This window comes from Buteo buteo, chromosome 2, assembly GCF_964188355.1.
Source record: "Buteo buteo chromosome 2, bButBut1.hap1.1, whole genome shotgun sequence".
NCBI lineage: Eukaryota > Metazoa > Chordata > Aves > Accipitriformes > Accipitridae > Buteo > Buteo buteo.
In genome coordinates, this window is record NC_134172.1 from 59,641,679 (window position 1) to 59,654,063 (window position 12,385).

The window sequence follows — 12,385 nt, forward strand, 5'->3', positions numbered from 1 at the left end:
TGAAAAAACTCCAGGACTGTAGCAAATGATTGCAAAATTAAGGTGACCAAAAGCTGGACTTCTGGAGGTACAGGATCAGTAGCAGGTATAACAAAGGTGTACTCTGATGCATTATGTAGTTTTGCCATTTTCTTCTAAAGCATCTGTACTGGTCAGTGCTAAGGGGAAGATGCTGGATACAGGAATGGTATAATCTGTTATAACATCTCACATTTTCTGAAATAGCAAACCCGAAGTAACTCTCTTGTGCTCCAGCTGTCCTATGCTGTTTTTTGTAATGCGACCACAAATTGACAAACAGTACACATTCAGTAAACTAGCAAAACTGGAGGAAATTGCATTAGGTGTCGTTATTGATGTGCTGCTGTTTTGCAGTTGATTCTCCCTGGAAAGAAAGTAAACAGAGGCAAAATACAGTTTGCTTTATTTTCTTCCTTTTCCAGACAGCTGCGTTTTTCCAGGGTCAGGTTTTCCTGGATCCTCCCAAACCATCCTAGAGATTATAACTGGCATAATATGAGACTTGGACAAGCTGCTGATATAGTAATTTATAACAGCACTCCTTAAGCTGGGACACAGGCAAATAACCTTTGTTACTTGTGGACTATTAGTGCTCAGGTATAAAGGAACCCCTAAAAACACTGCAGACCAGAAGATACAGATGATCTTTTAGGCAGAACCATGCATTAGTCTCTCCCAGCCTATCAGCTCTGTGTGATATGAAACCTGCTATTTCTCTGTGGATTTTTGTGTAGAGAAGAGATATCATACTAATCCTTTCAGGATCAAGTAAGCAATAGAGAATTTTATACAATTTCCCCGAGTAAGACCTGAAAATAGATGTTAGGAAGGTGCATTTCTTTCTGTTCCACTCCCCAAGATGATGGATGAGTAATGCCAGTTTGTGCTTTGCTAGTGCATGTGTCTGTTCATTTAAAAAAAAAGAAGACTTAAAATTTTAATGTAAAATAAGTTAAAGGAGGGCAGGATGAAAAAGTAGATAGCCCTCTGGCTTGGTACCCAGTGCAAACTTCTAATTCGCGTTGAGGACAAACCTCCTGGTTGCAGCCAGAAACTTATTATTCCAACAGGTTTATTATAGAGCTGGTTCTACAGTGAAAGATGGTATGAAAACAAGAGTTACCCAGGGACATTGTGTTTTGCTGGAACAAAACAAGAAAATTCTCGGGGAGGGCTTCTCGTTGTGCAATTAAGCATCCAAGCATTAACAAAAGAAAAAATTCCAGTAATCATAAATTTGCCACAGTTTATATGAGAAGTGTAATGACACCAGACCAAAATCTGCTCCTGCCTGAAGATGACAGGCATCTAGAAAAAATACCCCTCTCTCCCAGTAGAGCAGCTTTGGATTTACATGAGAGCAAATCGGTACCAAATTCAACCCATTGTGTTCTGTTTTGTTCTTGTTTGTTAGACACAAAAGACAAACTGCATTAAGTTCTGTCCAAGCAGCAGTCCCCAACCGAGCTATTGTAAAGGGCTGCCCCATTCTCAGGACACGTGATTGGCGCTTTGAGGTTTCTCCAGTCAGACATCAAGAATTACACGCAACTTTTAAAAATGCAGGCCTCCAATCATGACCGAATTCTTATTGAAATTATTAAATGAAAAGGCATTTTCATGAAGATGGAAATTCTGGCCCTGCTGAAATCAATGGCAAGATTTCTGTTGGGTTGGTTGGAGCCTGGGTTCCCTCATCCATATTTTAACAGCATCACTGCTCATTCTCCAGAGGAAAAAAGGAAACTTCAGGGGAAGATTAAATTTGCCTTTCCAAGTGATTCCTGTCCTCTCTAGTTAGTGGAAAATCTGACTGTAGATGCTGTTTGTGGGTTATGCTCTTACCTAAGGAAATAAATGGGGAAAAGAAGAACAGGGCAGAAATCCCTTCCTGTTGCTTAATAAGCAGTTATGCTTCCAGAGCTAGCAAAGCCAGTCATCTTAATTGAATGAATAATGTTTTTCCACTATTCCTGATCTTCTGTAAATTAATTACTGTTTTCAGTAACACCCATCTGTGACAAGCATGATTAGGAGATTGAGTCAATTATGAGATCACTCTGAATTTACACCACATGCAACAAGAGTGAGGGAACAGCTGCCTCAAATGTGAGGTGAAAAGGTTTTGAAGCTACTTCATGTCCCCAGGTAAGCAGACATACAATGTGAATCCTTCTTCTGTGAATCACATTGTGCTTATCAATATTTTTTTTGTGATTAGCTTTGCAGAAGAAATCAAGCTTGCTTAGGCTCTTTTGTCCCCAGTAACCTTGCTAAATCTATACAACCACTTCTGGCTTTTAGGTCCCCTACTTTCAGATCCTGATTTTCTTTTTTTTTCCCCTGCCTTTTCCAGAACTCTCCTCAAGGGTATTCTTTCATTTAAGGTCTCCTTTCTATCTCACACAAGAGATGACTAAATGCAACACCTCAAAAGGAACTAGTTCTGAACTGCTCATCACCTAGGGAAAATGTACTAAAAGGCTCTCAAGAACAAACTGTAGAGAGAAATTGGCAACTGTAGAGCTAATATAACTGTGCAGGTACTGTAAGGATACTGGGTTTGGGAAAACATACTGCTTTCAGAAATTCCAGAAATGAACTGCTGCAAAAATGTGATGCTTTTGATTACATATTGTATGGTTTAGGTCAATAGTGTGCTCTGTAATTCTTTTGTGCTGAGAAAAGACCCCAGAGATTGTTCAGTCAATAGGCTCGGTTGGGAATAATACAGTTTCTCTGATCCTGTGGAAGTGTACTGGTGTTCTGTTTTTCTCGCAAGCATGTAAGACATCCCACATCAGATAGGTCTGTTTAAGATCCATGATTGCAGCAGGCAGCCAAGGACCAGACCCCCAGCTGGAGAAAACCAACTGAGGCCTCTTGATTTTAATGGGTGGCTGCTGAGCCATACCACTCCCACATCCAGCCCCCTCACCTTAGGATGCAACTAATTACAGCAAATAATTAGGTTTCCTCATTCTCACCAGATCCATTCTGTAATCTATTTTTAGTACTCCTTCAACAGTATGCTGTCTGCACCCTCAAAAACTATCCAGAAGCCCCTTCCCCATAGTGTTCCTATCAAGCAATAGTTATTCCTATTTTCAGTCTCACCATCTGGCTAAAAAACCCCAAACCATAAATCCCCATGGTTTTATTTGTAAATTCTTTAGAGGGGGAGAAAATAGATCTTTCAACACCTTCATATTTCACAGAGAGCCCTCAGGGTCCCTCTTTTTATTTATGAAGGTCCACCTTGCAATGAGTGGAAAACCTGTAACAAAGCATGCTGATAATTGTACTTCACAAAAGAACAAAAGTCCAGTAACTGTTTGCTTAGTCCATCTCTAGGGCCGGGGGGGGGAACCCCCAATGATTTCCAAGAACAAGTGACCTCCTTCTCTGTGCCAGGCACTCTGTGTTAATTACAGCACAGCTGGCATCATTCAGGTTCACAAGCGATCTGCAGCACACAGTACATCAAACTGCGTGATACAAACCAGCATGAACACTTTCTTCCCACCTCTCTTGAGATGTCTATGTTTTTAACATACATTGTGAGCTCCTCATTTTGATATCGTGATTATAGAAAGCAAGAAGAGCCAGAAAGATATTCCCTGGGAAAATATTTTAAAAATATTTCAGCAACTTACTAGTTTCCAGACTACAGCTTGTAATGGGCTTTATGACAGCTTAAAAAAGATAAAAAGGACCATTTTGAATGCGCTGAACTCAGGGCTGGCCTTTAGAATTGTCTGCTGGTGCTGGGAAGCATAGACACAGTCTTTTTTGGTGGGTTTAAGCTTAAAAGACATACGGGGGAGAGAGGGGCTGCAATATAAAGCCTCTTCTGTTGTTCTGCAAATGTATTTCTGGTTTCTTCTGCTCCTGTGTCTGGGGCCTCATTCTACACTGTATGTGGGGTGGATGCCCCTGAGGGGACTGTTAGGGTTTTCTGGAAACAAAGCAGTAGATTTTTGTTTATTCCCAGTTGAGAATAACAGGGAGTGAGGGAATGAAGCTGAGTGTCTGTAAGTATGACAGATACGCTCCAGCGTAAGCTGCTTTCCTGTTTTGGTTTGAGCTGCTGATTGCCCCAGCTGCCATGGGCAGGATGTCAAGGTGAGGAGGTGGGAGGAGATGGTGCCCACACTGCACAGCGTGGTGGCTCCAGAGAAGTGTGATAACAGAAGAAGAAGGGACTGCCCTAGCCTGGAGAGAAAGCAGGCAGTGTGCAAGGGGAGCAAGCACCTACAGAAACTGCCCTACAGCTGCTTGTGCTTCCCTCTGCCTGCAGCCCTGCTCCGTCCCTGGGGTCCCGGGTGCAGAGGGGAATTGATGCTGCACCTCCAGCAAGCCCCAGATAGCAGAGATGCAGTGACACAGTGCAGGCTTTGGGCTGGGAGGAGGATTCCCCACACCACAGGTGGCTCATGGTAGTTTTAATTCCTTTTTTTTGTGCTGGCTGTGGGAATAGCTCAAGAAGAGATACAGGGTGGCCTGGGATCTGGCTGAGACTGATGCAGTGTAAGTCAGAGGAGTTGACCTAGGGTGGGAAAGTCCTATGTGCAAGCAATGAAATGTGGGTTGCTCCACAACTGCCAAGAAGTGATGTTTGCCATGCTTGATGGTGCAAAGAAGCCCTCTAAAGGTGATTATCTACTACTCTGGGTAGACACAGCAGTCCTGTGAGGGCACAAGCTGGCCAGGAGAACAAACAAGCAATGATCTTTTATAAAGCACCAAGTGCCAGGAAGCATCCCTGACTGGGGTAACCGGTCTGATCTCCTGTGGGAGAACTGTGCAGAGCACTGAAAAACCAAGCAGCTGCCAACGGGCATGGCTGGATTCCTATAGAAGAAAGAATTTCCACTGCAATATCCAAATGGCAGCGCGGAGAGCTCATCTCCACTGAGCACAAAGCTCCTACCAATGTGTAGGATGAGCACAAAGATGGATTCTATCAGCTGTGTAAAAAGGACTTAGTTGGATTTTGTGTTGTGATGTCTGCATCTTGCTGTTTTATTGATGAGTGTCAGTGTCAGAATCCACAAGCTGATGTAATGGGATAGCAGCAAGTCATGGGAAGGAGGCGCCTGGGAGAAAAACAAAGAAATAAAATTGCTTGGCTCTTGTCAAAACAACTCTTTGATGATGAGATAGGTGACAAAAAATGGGGGGGAAGAGGGTGACAGAGCTGCTGCCTTTCTGAGATAAAATAAGCCCTCTCACTGACATTCTAAAAACACAAAGTCTTGAGCAAATGTGGCTACGAAGGAAGAGAGTAAGATGACCTGATGGCTGGTAAAGCAGTAAGATAAACATGGAGAACAAAATAGTGAGAGGAACAATATTTAGGGACATGTGCATGAGCAAAAGGGAAAACTGCTGCTGGCATGACTAGGAATAATGCCACCAAGGCAGCAGGTCAATCTACTGCAAAAGAATGTGGTTCATCTGTTTTGGGGGACTCCCAAAGCAGATTTAATTTCATGCCTTAGGAGACCGTAATGCTCCTTTGGAAGTAGTCCTTTGCCCTTCTTCTCAGGCAGTGCCAGAGCGAAACCCACAGCAGAGGAGAAAGGAAAAAAAAAATGAAGCAGAAAGGTGTTTAAATCATCTCAGTGATGAAACAGATCTTTAAAATACAGAGAACCAGCTACAGGGCAGTTAAGCCATAACTAGTGAGCGCCAAATATTGTTTTTAAAGTTTAGCCCAACTTTAAGCAGGCTGACTTCACTCTGTCCATCTCTTCCATCTGAGGAGATTTCCAGGGGTAAACAATGGAAGAAGAGGAAACGGCATTGAGGCATTCTCTGGAGAAGAGTTAAGTGTAATGAAAAGCAGGACACATCAGAGAAGTAGCGGTAGAAAAGCCCAAGCAACATAGTTGGAACACGCACTGAGAAAAAGGTACAGAGAAAACTTTTGGACTGAGTATAGATGAACAAAGTCGTTTAGTCCATCAACTTGTCTTTTGTTGTTATTTGATTTCTGTTACACTAAAGGAAATGCAATTGAGTTACATTCTCCGTAAATTGGTGAGTCTCCATCAAGGATACCACACTCTAATAGCTCTTTCTAATTAAAAAAAAAAACAAAACTGCAAGGTCTGAAATGTTTGACTAGTGGTGCAGGACACAGCATCAAGTCAGAGCTAACAGTAAGATGTAGATGATAAAACCAGCATCAGGACAAATAAGATATGGACAGAGACCTTATGTGATAGCTCAAATCCGGTTAAAATCACAGCAAAGCGAGTTAGGTTTCTTTTGACGGTCAGTACTTTTTTCAAACAAGTAACTGCCTGGCTAATCACGTGGAGCAATAGAGAAGTGGGTAGGTACAGGGGAAATTTCAGCCACATAAAAATTCTCCATCTAGAGAAGTGTTTCAGGCTAAGGCTTGAGCACCCATGCCTGTAGCGTGACCTCATACTGAAGTGTGGGGACTGCCATCTGAGAAACTCCCTTTTGTGGCATAGCAGATCCTACCTGCTACTGAGGAAGAGGATGAGCATTCATCAGAAAGAAATGTAGAAGTCAGAAGAGTCCAGCATCCTGTTGAAGCAAAGTAGGGAGTCTCTGCAGCAGCACTGAGACCAGCTGCCTCTCCAAATAGGTGGCCTAACATCATAGGGTTGCTTACTTCATGCTTCTCACAGAAAGTTCCTCATCTGTTCTCTGCTAAACTCCTCACTGGGTCTTTAGGCCCCATTTCCCCATGGAAAGGGAAGGAAATGAAAAAGGAGTCAAGGTCACACTCACGTCAGGTCAGCTGCCATCTCCGCATGCCAGGGAGTGCATCTAACTCGAGAGTATAGCAATGAACTGAGAGCCGTTCTCAATATATATGTACCTAATGTGCGTATATAAGGACAAAAACTGTGGGGCACAAGGGAAGAAAACCAAACCAAAACCCAAATCATGTCTAGCATGACCAAGCTTTCTGTAATTTAGCCACCTTAAAAGTCTGGGAGGGGGGGAATTTCCCAGAAAACAGCGCCATTGAAAACATGTTTGAGGGAGGAGGGTGAGTTATCTGATTTATGAGCTTTTTTTTTTAAAAAAAGACATAGTTCTGTTGGTAGGAAACATCTTCATCGCTTCCTTTAGAAGGTTTATCTTACTCTTTATCAATGAGTGTACTGTACTGATGTCCGTAGGAGTAATCTGGACTCTACAATATTGTCCCTTTGAAAGTGCGGTTGTTCTCAGCAGTACTGGTGGGCAGGCTTCATATGGTTAGCAAGTTCAGCCTGGAAAATCCTGCTTGTATTTGTTGTAATCTCTCCCTCTGGATTCTTCCTTAAATCACACATGGTATATACGCATGAGACTATGCTTCCTGAGGAATGGATCAGAATTGATAAGCCAATTAACAAAAGCTTCAGAGCTGTCTTCTTGCTGTTTTTACACCACCCCAATTTTTGCAGCAGAGTATCGCAGTGCTGATTTTATCATAAATCATTATTCATTATTTCTTTCAGCAAAGCCTTTGACAGCTTGCTTTGTGTAGTGTAGCGGAACATTCCACAGGATGACAAAGCAAACATATGTTTGAGGATCTGTGCAAGACGCTAATTGCAACAGGGCACGAGGACAGGTGTGGGAGCACGGTGTAATACGCTACTTTCAGTGACACACAGACCATTCAATTCCCCATAGGTCTTGCACTTCATTTACTTTTGGGAAGATATTCTGTAATACTATCACAGAGGGGAAGGAGAAGGGAAAGCAAAATTGGCAGCAGTTTATGATATTTTACACTACTGCAAGACAGTGGGGAACTCTGGTTCATAAAGTCAATCAATATTAAAGTTTCTTCTATTTGAATGCTCACAGCCGGAGCAGAGGTTTTGCCATCCTGTTCCTCCATCTGTACACCAGTTCAAAATGAATCATCTGCACTAGTGGACAGTGAAGAGAGTAAGTGCTTCCACAAAACAGCTTTTTTAAAGAAAACCTTTAAAATTAAACCGTAGCCATCTGTCATGGTAAAGCACAGATACACTTTTCACCTTCAGAGAGCTTTACAGGCATTGACTAATTAGTCCTTGGGACCTAAGAGGACCGATTTTTTCCAATTTAGATTGGGAAGTCAGCAGGGGCATCTTGTATCCTGGGGCAGGAATTTAGGCTCCCTGCGAGGCCGCAGAATTGCAATCCTTTTGTAGTAGTGCACATTTTCAAGGAGGGGTGTGTGTAAAGTTGAGCGCTTCTACCCCTGCTTATGCACTTGTGACAAATTAAAGGCTTGATTTTTTTTTTCCCCACAACTGATGCACATCCAGATGCTCCTATTGACTTATAAATACTAAATGTCTAATTTGAACAGGAGCTGCAGGTGCTCAGTCCTTTGAATACTAAGTCATCAAAAAGGGTGTGAATTAGACATATACAAGTGTCCATTGATTTGTTAGCTGAACTGGAAAATATTTCCCATGCTCTAAATGTTTTTTAATTGATCTGAAAAATGTTTTCTTTTTAACCAAAATTACCTTCTCCTACCACACTTTTTTTTTTTATTTTATGCTGAATAAAATGTTTTATTTCATTTTCTGCATTGTTTTAAAGAATAAGAGCTTTAGGTAGCTTAAATCTTGAAAGGTCATGAGCTTTGCTCTGTTCTGTCATTTAGAAGCGCCAAATTAAAAGCTTCCCCTTTTTTAAAAAAGAAATAATTTTTTGACCTACAGCATTTATCAAGTTTGATATGAATACATGAACAGGTTTTGTTGACTCACAACTTCACATTTCAGCAAACAAATCATTCTCCTGTCTTTAACTTCAGGCTTGGGAGCTGAACTAAGGACATTCACAGGGTGATAGTAGCTCTCCAAATGAAAACCTTGGATTCAGACTCTCCTGGTTCAGGCTAAGGCATTTGAGTGACCACAACATCCAGCCATCTGCTTTGCCCTTTTGCTGGAGGTTACAAGCTCCACCACAAAGACAATTTGCCACAGAGCCACGGCAGCTCACAAGTTATTGTGAATACCGGTTCGCAGTTTATCTTTAAATGCCAGACTGTGGACTGAGACTGCTGCTTCGTGGTCTGCACCAGTCTGGTGGACTGAGCCCTACCCAACCCTTGTCCACCTCTCCTCCCTTGTCACTGTCATCTGGGAAGCAAACCTGCCCCAATGCCTTGCCAAAGGATGGCCCTACTTAGAGCAGGAAAGGCAGGGGGGAAAGGATCGTTGAAAAGAGGTGAGAGGTATTTAAAAATGGTAAGTAGGAGAAATGTGATGCAGTGACTACAGTATGTTGGCAATGAAAGATATATTTGAAGGCTGTAACTTCCTCAAGGCCTCGACATAAAGAAGCAGAGAGTACTTTGAGCTATTGAATAAAGGGAGGATGGCAAAAGGGATGCATGAAAAATGGATGATGTAAGTACGTAAGAGAAACACATTAAAACACAGGGGTGTGAGAATTGTGAATCACATCCATGGGGTTAAAGTAGGACAGGATGGTACCTACAAGACTTTTGCCTCAGCTTTTCAGAGTTCCCATAAATCAATACATAGTCCAGCAATGATGTGAATAAAACATAGTATTTAAGGCCTTTCAATTTCTCTGAAGAGTCATATACATTGAAGTGGGACGTTTTGAGAATTGCAGCCCAGTTTTTGTGTATGTTTGTTCTAAATGCACATTATTTAGGATACCCTGCTATCTAAGGAATATGTGTTCAAAGGTTAGGATATCTTGAACAGTTCTTTACAACCAGCTCTGAAGCCTCATGATTTTTTTTGGCATTGGATGGCTCTTTTCAGCCACGAGCATTACATTCCTCAAGAAATATGCAAAATAAAATGTGGCAGCAGGGCAAAATATTTTATAGGCAAAGTGACTTTCCATAATAATGGACTAATAAATGCAGAAGGGGGGAAGGCCAAGCGCAAATGCTGAAATGCATTCACAAGTGCATTTGTGCCACTGCTGCAGCTGCTGGAGTGCCACTTACTTGCGTGGATTCATTCAGTGAAGCATTTGAAGTTAATCACTTCATTAAAGTGGGCATCCAGCATACCTCTGAGCAGTGAGCTTGCACTCTTTATTGCTACTTTGCTGCCAGCAGTTACTGTTGATCAATTAATATTATGAAAGGATTAAAATGGATGATAGACGGAACAGTCTGTTATTTCCAGCAAGAAAGTCACAAATCTGTCAAAAGACTTGTAAGTAAGTCCTAGGGAGGGTTTGCTAGTGCAGCAGTATTTGTCACGCTGCAATTTGGGGCAGCAGGCTTTGACCTTGATTGGTAGGGAATTGTGCTGTGCCACTGCTGGAGGCAGATGTTGCACTACTTCTATGACTTTCTCTGTACCTGTTTGTTTTCCTTATGTGTTGAACTCTGTGTTTTGGAGAAATTATGGCATTTACCATGAGCGTGGGCAGTGTTTACTTTCTTGCTCATTGAAGTCTCTGTAGCCTATTGCAATATAAATAACACAGCTGCTGCCCAGAAAGGATGGAACTGGTCATTAATATTAAAGTAGTACATATGTGACATGGCTTAGCACCCTTCAAACCTCAACAGCACATAAAACAGAGCTGCTGAACTGTAAAAACAGGCCATTTTTATCAAATCTTAATCTGTATAGAACACAAGGGGACTAGAAAATGAGTGAATGTTCAAGAAGGTTTGCAGCCTGTTGAAGGAGTGAGCAGCCCCTAAGTTTTGGGGCTTTTCTTGTTTAAGTTTTCTGTGGTTTGTGCACTGGCCAGTAATGCTATTACCTACAAATCAAGCAGGATAGCAGACTGGGTAAAGCAGTAAAAACTTCAATCAAAATGCAGTGAGTTTCTTCACAAGGCTAGGATTATTAATAATAACTGTGCCACAGTTGTATCAGGAGACCACAAATGAAATTGGAGCTGAAATATATTGGTTATCTACAAACACACAGAGAAAAAAAAAAAACATCTGTCTTGGAGAATTTACAGCTTAAACTGACAAGGTTAAAACCCAAACAAACAAGTAAACAAAACCCCCCCAACAACAGAACAAAAGAAAAGAGAGAGACAGGGTAGGAAATGAATTCCCAAAGCTGATACAGTTCACCCACAGTTGTATGGTGGATTAAGGGCTCACAGCTGAGTCAAAACTCAGGAGTCCCAATTCCCTGACTGCCCGGCTCTATCCTTTCAAGATAAGGGAAATGAATCAAAGGCTAAAATGAGCAGAAAAGATATTGATCCTTAAATGTGGTTGAAACAAGTAAAAGGTTTTATCATAAAATGTTAATCTGACAGCAGATATAAGGTACGTCACTGTGTGGTGGAGAAGAAAACATAGCATGCAGCAAACAGCTCTGTTATGTCTTGGAAAAGTGATTAAAATGCCTCTTGTGTCTTCTCCAAGGACTTCTTTTAGTGTCTCTTCTTTCAGCCAGGCATCTGAACTTGGAGCTGCGAAGAAATCAAGTTCTCTCGTCCTCTCTGCTAAACTCTCTTCACAGTCATCGTTGATAAACTGCTGGTGTTACAGAGAGCGAGGGGAGCAAACCCTGCCAGCGATCACACAGCCAGCAGCCAGCCGGGGCTGGGACCCTGCCCTGTTCCGTGTTGGTGTTGGCCACCTTCTCTTGTCAAGGTGCACGGTTGGATGTCATGGTCTGTAACCTAAGATGATTGATAATCAACTTCCCATTCCCCAGGTCAAGCACCAAATGCTTTTCTTCATTATTTGAGGGGGATCCAATGCTGTTTCCTACCAAAAGGGCGATTTTTGTTCATTTTCATCAGGGGTGAATTAAGCCCTGGAAACAGAGGGTGAAAACCACGCTTCCTGGGCCGTTCCTTCTATTGGTGACAGTGCTGTGGTAAGCCTTCCTTTCTGGTAAATTATTCTGCTGCAGATTCAAGAGTGAACATGGTGAGAACAGCCCAGGTTCCTTGTTATTTAAATAGATGTGCAGGACTTCTTATGAAAGTAAGAGTTACTAGGGATTACATGAAAGCTGGGAAATAGCACTGCATTCGCTACATACTGCAGATCATAGGACTCCCTTGAATTCCTGCTTGAAGTTATAAAAGTGAGATTTAGCTTGCATCAATGTCTCAGCAAAATGCCTGGTTTGATTTAAACTTTTCTGGTCAGGACCAGCTTACAACCACTATTGGGCAGCTCCAGTGATTAATTGTTTTCACTGCAACAGGAGAGAAGCGCCTCTCAAGTTCAGAGCTTGCTGAACTTCAACATTAAATTGTTTCTGGTTTGGGGTTTTTTTTTAGTTTTTCTAGCTCTTCCCAAGTTTTTCTCCTTCAAACAGCAGAAGACTGTGATGAAATCACTTCTAGAACTTATTGTTCATGAACTCCTGAAGAGGTTCTTCATAAGCAAGCTAAA